Source organism: Thermobia domestica, chromosome 6 (genome assembly GCF_964235325.1).
Source record: "Thermobia domestica chromosome 6, izTheDome1.hap1.1, whole genome shotgun sequence".
Lineage (NCBI taxonomy): Eukaryota > Metazoa > Arthropoda > Insecta > Zygentoma > Lepismatidae > Thermobia > Thermobia domestica.
Genome location: NC_137459.1, coordinates 156,402,239 through 156,418,437, shown reverse-complemented (window position 1 = coordinate 156,418,437; position 16,199 = coordinate 156,402,239). Strand labels below are relative to the sequence as shown.

Sequence of the window (16,199 nt, the reverse complement as noted above, 5' to 3'; positions counted from 1 at the left end):
GTGGGGTTCGATTCCCGCTTGTCCTCTTTCGGGAAGACATTCTCATGACATTCTGAGTTCGAATCTTGTTCGGTACGCCTTACTAATAGTGATTTTAGTGGTTAGAATTCGTATAAGGAACTGCACCAGATTGCAACTTCAGATGAGTCCGAACCAAAGTTGTATATGCTCGTACCTACCTTCAGTGACACGCCTGCTTCGCATACACTCAAGTGCTATGATATTAAGTACAGAATTCTTACCATTCTGGTAGTGATCGATGCGAGAAACATGGATTACAACTGAAAACAAGAAATATACACAAAAATGGTTTTACTTAAGCACAAAACATTACACTTTTCATATACATACTTACTACTCCATTTTGTTAATATGATTATTACTGACACCTAATAGTATCCTTCTTTTCCACATAAATCTCTGTTTTCGCATGTGTATTCCCTCCACATGCTTGTGAGTGAATTCACAGACTACTTACTTTTTCTATCAATATCTGTACTATTTCCCCCCTTTTCTTTCATATATCTTCCTTTAACCTTGCTTCCTCCTCCAACATTCGCATTCCTCTTTTCTACTAATTGTAAACTATGAAACTTTCTAGACAAATTCAATACTCTTTTCAAATTACACTTGCTAGCATAATGTGGTCCTCCACATTCAAAACATGAGACAGCTTTTTTCAATCCTTTCCTTTTAACATTTATAACAGGAAGGGTTCGATTCCTGTTTGTCCCTGTTCGGCAAAGCCATTCTTATAACACGAGTGGTTCGTGTTCTTGTTCGGGAAGGCCATTCTTATAACATGGTGGGGTTCGATTCCCGCTTGTCCTCTTTCGGGAAGACATTCTCATGACCTTCTGAGTTCGAATCTTGTTCGGTACGCCTTACTAATAGTGATTTTAGTGGTTAGAATTCGTATAAGGAACTGCACCAGATTGCAACTTCAGATGAGTCCGAACCAAAGTTGTATATGCGCGTACCCACCTTCAGTGACACGCCTGCTTCGCATACACTCAAGTGCTATGATATTAAGTACAGAATTCTTACCATTCTGGTAGTGATCGAAGCGAGAAACATGGATTACAACTGAGAACAAGAAATATACACAAAAATGGTTTTACTCAAGCACAAAACATTACACTTTTCATATACATACTTACTACTCCATTTTGTTAATATGATTATTATTGACACCTAATAGTATCCTTCTTTTCCAATAAATCTCTGTTTTTGCATGTGTATTCCCTCCACATGCTTGTGAGTGAATTCACAGACTACTTACTTTTTCTATCAATATCTGTACTATTTTCCCCCTTTTGTTGCCTATATCTTCCTTTAACCTTGCTTCCTCCTCCAACATTCGCATTCCTTTTTTCTACTAATTGTAAACTATGAAACTTTCTAGACAAATTCAATACTCTTTTCAAATTACACTTGCTAGCATAATGTGGTCCTCCACATTCAAAACATGAGACAGCTTTTTTCAATCCTTTCCTTTTAACATTTATAACAGGAAGGGTTCGATTCCTGTTTGTCCCTGTTCGGCAAAGCCATTCTTATAACACGAGTGGTTCGTGTTCTTGTTCGGGAAGGCCATTCTTATAACATGGTGGGGTTCGATTCCCGCTTGTCCTCTTTCGGGAAGACATTCTCATGACATTCTGAGTTCGAATCTTGTTCGGTACGCCTTACTAATAGTGATTTTAGTGGTTAGAATTCGTATAAGGAACTGCACCAGATTGCAACTTCAGATGAGTCCGAACCAAAGTTGTATATGCTCGTACCTACCTTCAGTGACACGCCTGCTTCGCATACACTCAAGTGCTATGATATTAAGTACAGAATTCTTACCATTCTGGTAGTGATCGATGCGAGAAACATGGATTACAACTGAAAACAAGAAATATACACAAAAATGGTTTTACTTAAGCACAAAACATTACACTTTTCATATACATACTTACTACTCCATTTTCTTAATATGATTATTACTGACACCTAATAGTATCCTTCTTTTCCACATAAATCTCTGTTTTCGCATGTGTATTCCCTCCACATGCTTGTGAGTGAATTCACAGACTACTTACTTTTTCTATCAATATCTGTACTATTTCCCCCCTTTTCTTTCATATATCTTCCTTTAACCTTGCTTCCTCCTCCAACATTCGCATTCCTCTTTTCTACTAATTGTAAACTATGAAACTTTCTAGACAAATTCAATACTCTTTTCAAATTACACTTGCTAGCATAATGTGGTCCTCCACATTCAAAACATGAGACAGCTTTTTTCAATCCTTTCCTTTTAACATTTATAACAGGAAGGGTTCGATTCCTGTTTGTCCCTGTTCGGCAAAGCCATTCTTATAACACGAGTGGTTCGTGTTCTTGTTCGGGAAGGCCATTCTTATAACATGGTGGGGTTCGATTCCCGCTTGTCCTCTTTCGGGAAGACATTCTCATGACCTTCTGAGTTCGAATCTTGTTCGGTACGCCTTACTAATAGTGATTTTAGTGGTTAGAATTCGTATAAGGAACTGCACCAGATTGCAACTTCAGATGAGTCCGAACCAAAGTTGTATATGCGCGTACCCACCTTCAGTGACACGCCTGCTTCGCATACACTCAAGTGCTATGATATTAAGTACAGAATTCTTACCATTCTGGTAGTGATCGAAGCGAGAAACATGGATTACAACTGAGAACAAGAAATATACACAAAAATGGTTTTACTCAAGCACAAAACATTACACTTTTCATATACATACTTACTACTCCATTTTGTTAATATGATTATTATTGACACCTAATAGTATCCTTCTTTTCCAATAAATCTCTGTTTTTGCATGTGTATTCCCTCCACATGCTTGTGAGTGAATTCACAGACTACTTACTTTTTCTATCAATATCTGTACTATTTTCCCCCTTTTGTTGCCTATATCTTCCTTTAACCTTGCTTCCTCCTCCAACATTCGCATTCCTTTTTTCTACTAATTGTAAACTATGAAACTTTCTAGACAAATTCAATACTCTTTTCAAATTACACTTGCTAGCATAATGTGGTCCTCCACATTCAAAACATGAGACAGCTTTTTTCAATCCTTTCCTTTTAACATTTATAACAGGAAGGGTTCGATTCCTGTTTGTCCCTGTTCGGCAAAGCCATTCTTATAACACGAGTGGTTCGTGTTCTTGTTCGGGAAGGCCATTCTTATAACATGGTGGGGTTCGATTCCCGCTTGTCCTCTTTCGGGAAGACATTCTCATGACCTTCTGAGTTCGAATCTTGTTCGGTACGGCTTACTAAGAGTGGTTTTAGTGGTTAGAATTCGTATAAGGAACTGCACCAGATTGCAACTTGAGATGAGTCCGAACCAAAGTTGTATATGCGCGTACCCACCTTCAGTGACACGCCTGCTTCGCATACACTCAAGTGCTATGATATTAAGTACAGAATTCTTACCATTCTGGTAGTGATCGATGCGAGAAACATGGATTACAACTGAAAACAAGAAATATACAAAAAAAAAATGGTTTTACTCAAGCACAAAACATTACACTTTTCATATACATACTTACTACTCCATTTTGTTAATATGATTATTATTGACACCTTTAGAAGATTTGTATTTTAGATTTTTCCTTTTATCATATGAACATGATGAATTTAAGCCCATGTATTTGCTAATAAAAGAATAAAAAAATAAAAGAGGGAATTTTAAAATTTTAACTCAAAAATATATGACGACGAAGCCAGCTTATTGCACGATTAGAGAAATGATCATTTTTCACACGTTACGCACTGAGCACTAATTCACACAACGTTTTGGTTTTCGAGGTTTCACAAGAAAAGTGGGGCGGGTTTAGTGGATTCGTTTGGAGGGCAATCCCTTTTTGAATTCTTCTTCCCATTTTTGAATAGATTTCAGATTTCCTTGAATAACTCCAATTTCCATTGTCCGTTGGGCAGTCGACCGTAAAGTTAATTGTGGTGCTACTAATCAATAATTAAAGATGTAAATTCATACTTTGTCTTACTTACATTACTTTATCGCTAATATAAGTAGAATTCAATAATAGATTCGGTATTTGTTTTAAAACAGCAACATTTGTAAGGAACTGAAGCAACGTGGCATATCCATTCTTAGACAAATTAAGTCGTTTCAAAACTTTTTCGTTGAACTTTACTTTAACATACGTAGGTAACAAAATATCGTAACTTCTGCAGTTCACTATTACATATGTTTGTACAATTATACAAATGATCACCAAATTAACATTGGATTTCGGTGGTAAGCTGTGCACACCTTCTCCTTTCGACGGCGTCCATTGGCACAATAGTTCTCGCGGTTTCTCGATCTAGCGTCGGTATGCTTGCGCTAGTGATGACAGAGAGAAATTTTAATAATATCTATACGAAGTGTTCTTTACAAAGAATATGTATATCACAAGGTACTATAAGGATTTGTCATTATGGCAATATATTCAAAGTATTGAAAATAGTAAAAATATTTTTCGATTACATCAGATTTTAAGGGACTATTTTTATATGAAGTCATGACCACATAACATTCCTTTGTCCGGTACACAAGAAGTTTAAGTCACCACTCACAGGACTGCCAACTCATAGAAAAAGATAAAACTAGCATAAAGTTTGCGTCGACGTATAATCCATGGAGCTTTATTCCACTTCAACCAAGAGAAACTGGGAAAATTAAAATGAAATGGGAGTGAGGGGGGCCACACGCTCACACATTTTCCTCACTTTCAGAAAATTTATTAATTGCCTTGTAAATGTTTACATTCTTTAAATGAGTCACATACGAAAATAAGTCCCTTTCAAGTTCCTGTAAAGTATCTGGAACTCGAACCCCGTAAATATCTCTTATGAGTCGTGGATCTGCGCCGCTCAATATAATTTCTTTCACATGAACCTCATCTAAGTTACCATGCAGTATTATATAACTATCTTTTACTTTTTCTACAAAGTGAATGGGATCTTGACCTACAGACTGTATCGTTTCAACATAATTACGTGTTACAACTCTTCTTCCTAAGGTAGAACTCAAATTTTTAAACACTTTGTGAGCAAGCATCAACCAATTATCATATTGTCTCATATATTCTAAGATCTTAGTACGCAAAATGCCTTTACTTTTATTTAAGGCACCTATTACTATTGATTCATATGGATAAATATTACCCTTATTTAAACTCTGTACTTCCAGTAAAAATTTAAATAACAACAAGTCATCGCTTCCGTCACAAGAATTGATTTCTTGACTTAAATTACAAAAGGAATTATTAGCAACACCTATCGTAATTTTCTCTAAATTAGTATTAAAGGGTCTAAATGTATTACCCACATTTTGATTATTAGTAACAAATTGTTCAGTCAATTTTGGAAGTCTTAAATCCTCAAAGCAGTGTAGTTCATTTCTTTGCGGTAATTCTTTGTATTCGTCAAAGAATTCAGCTGGTTCTATATCGCAATGTAAAATATTAAACATCTGATTTTCTCATTCATTTAAGTCAAGTCTGTTTATATCAATGTCAGGAGTAACTGACCTTGCGCACCTGTCCACTTGTGGTTCTCGTTGTCTCCCTGATAATAAGTTAGGTTTGTTGAAGCAAACAGCCCCCCTAGGCATAATAAATGAATCACCTACCCGTAAGCCGGCCCATGTCCTTGATTTTCCGAGTAATTTTCTACTGACCTTCTGAAGATTCCTGTGTCTCCATTCGAAAAATGATTTAACACTAACTGTGGAATACGTTCCACATTTTCTTCTCTTGAAACCATATTCACTAAACTAATTATTATTATTAACCACAAACTTTATATTATTACTTTTCTTTTCTTCCACATAATTCAACCAGGTAATCACAGCCATACACACACAGCACAATGTCGTAATAGTTCTCCTCTTCTTCCCACTCCAACAGCCAGACAAAACGAACCAATGACCAACATTTACGTATCTTCCAAGGTGTAGCAAACTCCGACTGAAAGTTTTATGCCTAGTATTTTTTTTTTCTTTTTTTCAACGACAATACTTGTTCACTATTCTTCCACCAAGCACACTTTAGACACTCCTAATTAAATTCCATTTATAATTAGGGATTGGAAAATTGAACTTTTGTGCCGACGTCTTGTATTAATTTAGACGCCGTTGGTGCAGAGTATAAAACCCACACAAATTATTAAAAAATACTGTTATTATAATGGAATTTGGGTGAGTGTATTTGAAATAGAAAAACGTGGTGACATTAGTGATTTCAAACTTTTAATGAAATTTTGCACAAATATCACTAAATCCATTACTACACTAATACGTGGAAGGATTATATTCAAAATCACACTAGGATGTAGATAATTGTAATAACTCATACAGCAATTCTGGTTATATATTCCATTGATGAATTATGGTAAATATTGTTAAATGTTCCCTTGAATCACTCGTTGTAATATCTTTTGCCACACAATAAAAGTTAATTCTGGTAACACTTTTGGAAATATTATATAAAAACTTCACAATCACTGATATAATTACTTAATGTATCAAACATAGGCATTGAAATTCCAAACTTCATTCCTAGATAATTTTAACACAAAAATGGCTCATAAAAGTATTCAAATTAGGCTCCTATTCAACTCCATTTGATTATGCTAGTCACTTTCAAAAAATTAGTATAAATACTTATCCATTTTATGTCGAAATATAAGAATTCACTAAATTATAAAACGTGGATGACAAAGTTCTAAATTTTCTATGAATTTGCACCATTTCCGACGATATACATGAGCATGTGCTCTCAGTCGTTAATTCAATTTTCCAATGACCAGAAGGTGGTCAGTTAACTACCTCTACAATAATAGTAGTTCCTATTTTTGCCACCCATTAGAAGTGGCGCTAGTTTTATTTATTTTTTTTTTATCTTACAACATGCTACAACCTTCTTATCGACTAGAGTTGAGATTATAGAACCCTCTTCTTCTGAAATCAGGCCAGGATCTCAAACGGATTTCAAACCAGCAACTAAAAGGCTTAAATTCGACAGTGAATTGAGTACTAAAGAAGACCAAGAAGAAGCTGAAAGTACAAGACCTGGTCAATCGGATGACATGAATGATCAAAACCAGGATCAAGGCCATAGCGTACGTACCACTGTTTTTATTAGGTGTATTAAATGTTTATTTGCCAGAACGAATACAGAAAATTAATAATTATGTCGTTGTTGATTAAGGAAGTTTTACATAAATACAAATAAAAGCTAACCAAAGCAATCAGTTACTACTCCTAATCTATGTTACATTTCGGTTATATATATATCATTGCCTTCATCAAACACGTTATTACATACCCGGCGGGAGCTCATGTGGTTCGGATTCCACGTTAATCAGTAGGTCCACGTCTCATATAGCCTCGCTACTGAACGGGACGCTAAACTAAAATCAACTCAACTCAACTCAACGTTATTACATACCAAAATATTGTCTAATAATCTTTAGTATCTTTAATAATATCATAGAGTAGCAATAAGTTTATCATAAAGTTTGTGGTTTCTATTATAATAGAAAATCTACCATATGACGCTTTTTTAAACTGCACGATTTAAACAAAATAAATTAGCGAAGGAAGAAACAAAAGACGAGTAAGGAAAAACGGGAAGTTAGAAACCCAGTGCAATGTTGTAAGTCAGTGCAAATTGGTACACAGATATAATATCAGTTTCAAATAATACCTTTTTATTGCTGCTATAAAACATATATGAAAATTGTAAATAGAACTGCTATGCACAAATTAATGTTTCGTAATTTGCTTTTTTTTTTTTTTAATGTGCGCCTAAAATCCATTATCAAATCATAATACCCTCAACTTCACAGAACACTGTCGTAGCCACATTTTTCCTTTTGATTTTCTATGTACAGGGTAGCCCATAATTATATGTATGATATTTTTAAGATTGTGGTAAAGAAACTAGCAACACAACTTGAACATAAACACATTACTCTCATCCCGTTCTTTACAATAATTTTAATCTTTGTTCACCAATGCATCATCCAACTCGATACATGCCTGAAGATGAAGAGAAACGTTATCGCAAGCAGCTTCACAGACCCGTACTGATACCCTGTGGAACTCTTCTGTGGTAGCTTCGCGTAGTTTGGCCAAATTGATATGTGATGTTGATACACTTTGTCCTTTAAAACGCCCCATAATAATGTGTTCTTCCAAACCTGGATTTTCTTTCAGCATTCCCAGACATTTTTCTGCAAACTCCAAGCGCTTATTCTGATTATCATCGTTAATATAATTTATTAAACGAGGATGATATTGCTTTAATTTCAGATCCTTCATTATTCCCTGCAGTGTTGTGCGTGAAATGTTCAACTCTCTGGACATACACTTTTGATATTTCGGCTTCCGAGGGGACGAGTTAATGGTTTCCAACATACGATCTTTGTTATCGTCAGTATGCATACTCCGGGGCTACCCGCTCACTTCGCTCGCAGAACACTGCCAGTAGCGTCAAATTTATTGTTTATTTTTGTGATTGTTAACACAGAGAGGCCATTTCCCCCAAACTCGTCTGCCATCCTCCGTCTCACAGCGTAATTGTTTATTGCAGAATACAAACGCACATGCTGTTCCAGAGACAACCGTTCCACCATCCTATCTGACATACACTAGCGGTTCTAAGTCCAGTGGTCGTTATCCCAACTCTCGGGCCACACAGTGTTGCTATATCTAAACTTTCTGTCCAGAATTACAAATATTACAGTTAGTCAAACATCACATACATAATTAGGGGTCACCCTGTAAAATTGTGATTGGATTAACTTGATACAGACTGTGACTTATTGACGAGCTTTCGTTACGGAACAATAAAGTTTCTTATTGTTTATGCAATAGACTAAGTAAGTCTTTAAACACCAAAACATAATGCTAATTATTAATATATATATCTATGTAACATTATTGTGATGTAGATTCATTAATTGCATATGTTTTCTTATTTATTTATTTGTTTATTTTTCAGATGTTACATAATTTAGGCTATTATCAGGACCAATTTTTACCAGTAGTGATGTTTCAGTATCATCAGTGTTGTTGTGTTAGTTCAGCTACTTAAACAGAACCTTCCATTATAACAGCGAAATTCAGTAGAATCGTTTTCTAGTTTTTGCTGCTGCTCTCATTGCGTGTGTTCTTTCCGGATTGACAGGAATATATTTTGAGAAGACCTAGAAAGGTTTAGGCATCTCGGTTTGTATACGAAATGTGCAGTTAAGTTTATTACCTTTACCATTTGGATTAATTACCTGCTTTGCATCTGGTAATGAAGCAATCAAAAACAAAGGATTCTTCTTTGCATGTGATTAACTTGTTGTTTAAGTGATAATTTTACAGGCAGCAGGTGGACTTATTGTTGCTACGGTAGTGAAATATGCAGACAATATTCTAAACGGTTTTGCTACATCATTAGCTATTGTTATTTCGTGCGTTGTCTCAATTTACTTGTTTAACTTCCAGACATCATTTCCGTTTGCTTTAGGTGTATTATTAGTTATTTGCACCATTTTTATGTACGGCCATAAAGCGCCGGAAAGTCAAACTGTACAGATAATAAAGGTATAAATTTCAGAAAAATAAGTTCAATTGTAACAGTTTGATGTGCGTTAATGAAAGCTTGTAGTATAAGTATTTATATGTAGTTACTAAAGAAAATTGTTCTAATTATCAATGAATGAATGAGAGTTGAAAGCTAAACATTTGTATTGTACCTAATTTATTATTGTAACTGCGAGTACCAAATTTAGTTGAATTTCTACTGTCACAGTTATTGGTCTTGGCGTATATCTCTCGGTTGCCACAAGATATCTTTTGGCTGCCGTTATCATGAACGTAATTTTTTAACCTTCCTAAACATGCCTGTAATATTTGTTTTGCTTTGTCAACTTTCTGGTGTTAAGAATTCAGGTCCTTGCTGATACTATTTCGATAGCAGATATATCCGGAAGTGATCTGTGTTCTAATTCAAAATTTATTGAAATATTATCATCTATGGTCTTAACATTAAAGATTTAGAATTATGTTATGGATTTTAATACATCACATGTCTCTTCGTATCATCATTACACAATATTCATTTCTTCACAAAATGCCTTGCCATGCTGAAAGTTAAAGCAAAACTTCGAGTGTCAAATACATTTTCTTTCTTGTATGACATTATATTTAGTTACTTCATCTTTACGTAGTGTTTGTTTGTGTAGTTGATTTCTATTGTTTAGGTATTTTGCTAATCTTTGTGTGTGAGTGTATTTATTTATTTCGTGAAGCATTGAGATAATTCTACCATATGATATATTAATCTATAGTTTATTACATCGTAATTTGGTTTATTATTATATTTTATATTTGTATCGTAATATAGTACACAAACACAATTGTTTTCGTCGTAGTTATTGAGAGTTGTGTATATAATAAAAGTGTAATGCAATAATACTTTACATGTAATTGTTGAAGTAAATAGAATAACAATGCAGAGTTTGAATGTTTATCTCCAAGTTCTTGTTTTTACTTATTTTCAGAGAGTAAAGCAAGTGCTGTAAATTGTTGAATAGAAACTTTAAGCCATCATTATTAGAAAAAAAAAATGTTAGAAATGTAAAAATCATAATAGTATACAATGTGATGGTATCCGAAAGAACTTATAGTGTTAGTACAACCAAAAATTCAGTGATAATTTAAAATATGAGGTGCTAAATTATAGAGATACGGTAAAAAACTTAATGTGATTTCTTAATGTGATCCTGTTGATTATCTTTGTAATTCGGATGCAATTATCTCCATAAACCAGTGAGATTCGAATATAAATTTGTGATAATTGCCATATGTTGATTTTAAGATTTTTTTGTTCCTTAAAACATTTCAAGTCTAACCAATTGCGTTCAAATTTATTAATCGTATGTAATAAATAAAATATTATAGTAATATTTCTGTTACTTAAAATGAGTGCTAATTGACCTTTTCTTAATTTTTATGAAATGCTTAAATTTTTCAATATAACGTCACTTTTGTAATTTTCGTTACTAAATACCCTATTAAAGATTAAACACAGTTGACCTAGTGTTTAATATTAAAAATAATCAATCATGCCCTTTCTATTTTGAATTGTACGAGAGTGTGAGTGAATGCGAACGAGCACAAGAATATTTTCGTTGTATTTTATTTTCCAGGATATTTCGTTCCAGAACTTTATTTCTCGCGGTTTACTCGATTTGCTCCGAGCTACCAATAGACTTGCGGCAGTGAACTTGCTTGACTTGGTTACTTAACTCTTGTGCCGCTTTTACTCCACAACCACTGTCTTTTTACCAACATAGATCCAACATTTCATTCTTGAGTTCTGCTTTTGTGTGTGTATGTGTCCGTTAGTAGTATGCTTTTATTTATTTATTTATTTACAAACATAATGCCAGATACAGCTGAAAGCCAGTTTACACTGCAATATCTTACAAATCTAAGAGATGATAACATAAGATAATAGTAATAATAATAATAATAAAAAAACATCAAGTAATAACAAGAAAGATTGACAATAAGTGATTAGAATTTATCCATTAAAATGACGTCATAGTGCAGAGTTATATGCTGTTTCAGAATTAACTAAATGTGCGGGTGTATGTGATATTTCATTGTATAACTTAGGAAGCCTGTAGAACAGAGAGCGTTGAACTATTGACAATCTAGGTTGTACTAAATGAAAAAGATGTGTGTTTCGAGCTTGTCTGAATGGAATTCGGAAATACAATTCTGAGAGTAATGTTTCGGATCTGAACTGGACATGTGTGAGTTTGTAGAGATATTTGAGATCACTGATTTTATAAGTGTCAGGTAGCTGAATATTTAGTGTTTGTAATAGTTCGTGCTTTGTTATCGCACGCGCGCGAGGTACTCTGAAACGTACTATTGCCAAGAAGTAACTATTCTGCCACCTCTGCTGAAATTGAAGACTGACACAAGTGGTTCAATCCACTCCTGACAACGTGGCCCAGGAGTATTAAGGTACTGCTCCTTAAAAGAAAAAAAAAAAATCTGGTGCTTAATGCCTCGTATATAATAATCACTACAGAGCTTTTATCTAGGCATAAACCATAGGGGGGATATAACCCCACAAAAACAGCAGGGTTTACGGAAAGCTCGCTTGGCAAGAAGTGTCCTTCTTTCTGATTGGCTGCGTAGTACAAAGCACGATGCTGTTTTAGAAAACTGAACAATGGTTACAGTTCGTTCCCATGAGGCTTTAGGTGGGAACAAAGTCTCCCAGTAACTTTAGAACAATAATGTTTTTGTTCTAACACACTGCACACATTACGAAAACATTACATCAAAACCAGCAAGGCGACACTGAAAGTTCTAAAAACGCAAAAGATTTATATTGAATTATATAGTTCACCTAGAAATACGATTTTGGACAAAATGGCTTAAATTAAGATTTTTTTGAGCCCCAAATGTCGATTCTAAGATTTTATAACGTAACTAAAAATAATAGTAATAATTAGTTAAATAAAATTACATTCATAAATTTTCGCAACTGCAATGGTGACACTAACGTGAGGCAAAGAAAGTCAACTTACATGTCATTCTCTTCTCTGACTAATTTCGTTTCTGTCTGCAGCATCATGATAGCCACATCAATATCTGACGGTGCCATGCACACCAACAGTTAAGTGACATCTGTATTCTTCATCGCTACATCGGGCCAGCAATGGGTGCTATGGCATGCGTCGTTACAGGATCTCATGCCTTCCTGCAACAATTATTATTCATTGACAGATCCAGGGTATGCACATTCTGGAAAGTCAGGGAAAATCAGGAGAGTAAAAATGTATCAGGGAAAGCCAGGAAAGTGGCGGATTGGTCGGGGAAAGTCAGGGAAAAATCGATTTAGATTCATTGTTCAGTTATTGAATTTATGAAATAGTAAGTGTAATATCGGCCTTATGCGTGTGTTTGTAAATTTACATTCTTTTGGATTAAATAAAATTGTAAAAAGAAAGAAACAGAAGTGGAGAGAGAACAAAGCCAGCTACGGGGAAGGTGGAGACTGGGGTTTCTTTTAGGGGGGCGCGGTGGCTCAGTGGTAGAGCGTTCACCTCTGGTGCTTGGGGTCCCGGGTTCGATCCCAGCCTCCGCCAAGTGAACTTTGTGGTGGACAAACACCGTGCTCGTGGGTTTTCTCGGGGTTCTCCCGTTTCCTCCCACTTTCTTCATTCCACCATTTCACTCATCTCTCATCATCACCGTCTCCTTTAGCCTAACCGGCATAACCGTGGGACGTAAAACTTAAAGATTTCATTTTTTGGGGTTTCTTTTTTTCTATTTTCTTTTTATATTATTCAATGATCACGGAAATCTGGATCTTTGTTCAGAAAAATGTCAGGGATTTTTGGCGCCATATTGTGTAGACACCCTGAGGTCGTTCACCATCCAACAATGTTTCGAAGGGGTGTTGGATACGGTCAAAAGTAACTTTTCTGCAGATTCTACATGAAGCTACACACACCCCAATAGGATAACAGACGATTGCTTGTAGAAAAAAAAAAAAAAGACCTACACTTTCTGGATGTATACCAATGTTGCTGCTTTCTTACTCAGTGCGTTCACCTGAGCTACTGACAACTGAGGATATTTTATCGATGATTTCCTATCATCTTGCACACTAGAAATTTTCTATACCAACAATCAGGGCTGTATTCACATATGGGCCATGGCCTAGGGTAGCGGCAAATTTTGTCAAATCAGTTTCTTTTTAGTATTCAAGTTAAGAAAATTTCGGAAATTTATTATGTACTTGCAATGCATAAGACATGGGAGTTTAACATTTGCAAATATCCAAATAAGAAGAACCTGTTTGTCTAGGAGGAAGTAATTAACATTTTATTTATGAATGTATTTTTAATACTAGCTGAAGTGCTCCATCTTCGCAGCGAGGAAATTGGTTTATGGAAAGTTTATGCACCCTTTCCTCAGCATACGCATTTCAACGAAAGTGCAATGATAAAAATCCACAATGTCATCCTCATTCCAACCATATACTTCACTCTCCATGTCGCCGACGGTTCCCTTCCCACGCCTTCATTGCAAATAGAGGAATCAGTAAAATAGGTGACAACGAAGAGCAGCGGGATGGGCGTTGCTGTACCTGTCAACTTTTAGGCCAGCTGACATGCACAAGAAGAATAAGATATTGCAATGTCAAGGTAAGGAAATACAGGGTCTTTCAAAAAGAATGATATGATTTTTAAAGTCCATATGTATTGATTAAAGCACACTACCAAAATGGGATAACTAGCAAAATCTTCAAGTTTTAGCTATGCTATTATAAATGCTCTATGCGTTCACCATAAGCATCACTCAACATGTAGACGATAATTAAATTCGTCATAAACTTTACACAATGTATTTGCGTTTACAGCAGTTATGGCGGCTGTTATACTGTTGTTCACTTCTATGTCAGGAGGTAAAGAGCGGAAGAACACACTCCGGATCAATGCCAAAACGCCGACGAAAGGCACGCTGAACCGAAATCACTGACTCAGTCTTTGCAAACTGCAGCACACAAAATGCCCTTTGTTGGGCGGACGCCATCTTACTTCTGACTGACTGCAAACTGAGAAGACGCATTGGCTGACATCTAACTGCTATTTTCTGAAACTCTAGGCCACGCTCATTCAAACAACACTTATTTCCTTGCCAGCATGTCCCATGTTCCGTAATTATTACCGTCCAAAATCAGGTAATTCTTTTTGAAACATGTTGTAAGTTAAATAAATAACGAACGGTAACGCGTGTCATTTCTTACGCTACCTGACTTACACGGGGAGAATGAGGTTTATGCAAAGTTTCAAAATAAAGAAATGAGAGAAATAAATGATGAAGAGAAACGCCTTCGTTAAAAGTAAAAGAATGAGTAATATAAATACCCATTATTGTATAATTGACTAACAATAATTTCAGTAACGTTTGGTCAATGTTCGAGACGAGACCAAGATTTCCGAGACTGCGTTTAGGCTCGTCTCCTATTATAACTGTCTCTCTAGGGAAAGCCTCGGTATGTTGAACCGGTTTCGTATCGAAATTCTCTAATCTCGGTCTCGGTACCAACCCTATTTTAAAAAAAAGAAGAAGAAGAAGAAGAAAAAGAAAGAGAACTCAGAATACAAGTAATGTTGTATACAATAATTAATCTTATCTAAGCTGAGAATGATCACAATATTTTTCTTTAAGTTCATAAATAGAGCGAAAAAACTTCACTTTGAGAAACACAACTGAGTTACTTTGAAAAACAACTATTTAATTTGCATTCAATTAATAATTATATTAACAATAATAAAAAATAGACGCTAGAAAAGATGAAATCAAATCTTTGAGTTTTACGTCCCACGGTTATGCCGGTTAGGCTAAAGGAGACGGTGATGATGAGAAATGAGTGAAATGGTGGAATGAAGAAAGTGGGAGGAAACGGGAGAACCCGAGAAAACCCACGAGCACGGTGTTTGTCCACCACAAAGTTCACTTGGCGGGGGCTGGGATCGAACCCGGGACAACAAGCACCAGAGGTGAACGCTCTACCACTGAGCCACCGCGCCCCCCAAATAGACGCTAGAGTTCGGATTGAAGTTAAGGAAAAGAAAATACATCAATAAAGAGCAACCTAACACGTACAGGAAAAATTCATTATAGAAAATCGAAAATTATAAAAGCTACATTTTTGTTCAATTGCATACCAGGAAATATCCAGATTCCATTTTAACTCACGATAAACTACGAAAATAGTTTAATCAAACAGAATACAAAATCGAACTTAATCCTCTGATTTCATTGAAATTTAATTCATAATTCACGAAGTCTGAAAACTGTGATATACTGAAATGAAAAAAATAAAAAATAAATAAATAAATAAACGCATATTACTGCGGAAATTGTGACACTTACATAAATTAAGTTTTATACACATGTGATAAGCACAATAGTGAATATATTAAACACTATAAAGAAAATTTATTGTACAAAACTTATAGTTAGACGTAATAAGCAAATTTCTCTTCGGAATGACTTAAGCAGTTTCCTTGGTTATCTTGTAACACATTCCCCGAGAAGACTTATCATGAAGACAAGTAATAGTTTCAT

At 35.2% G+C, this 16,199-nt stretch overlaps 1 long non-coding RNA gene across 1 annotated transcript; it reads left to right on the top strand.

Moving 5' to 3' along the window:
- The first annotated feature begins 6,853 nt into the window (after positions 1-6,853).
- On the top strand, positions 6,854-10,898 carry LOC145687727 (uncharacterized). The gene is made up of 2 exons (XR_014131725.1): positions 6,854-7,156; positions 9,043-10,898. It is a non-coding gene; the product is annotated as an uncharacterized LOC145687727 (long non-coding RNA).
- Positions 10,899-16,199: the final 5,301 nt, after the last annotated feature.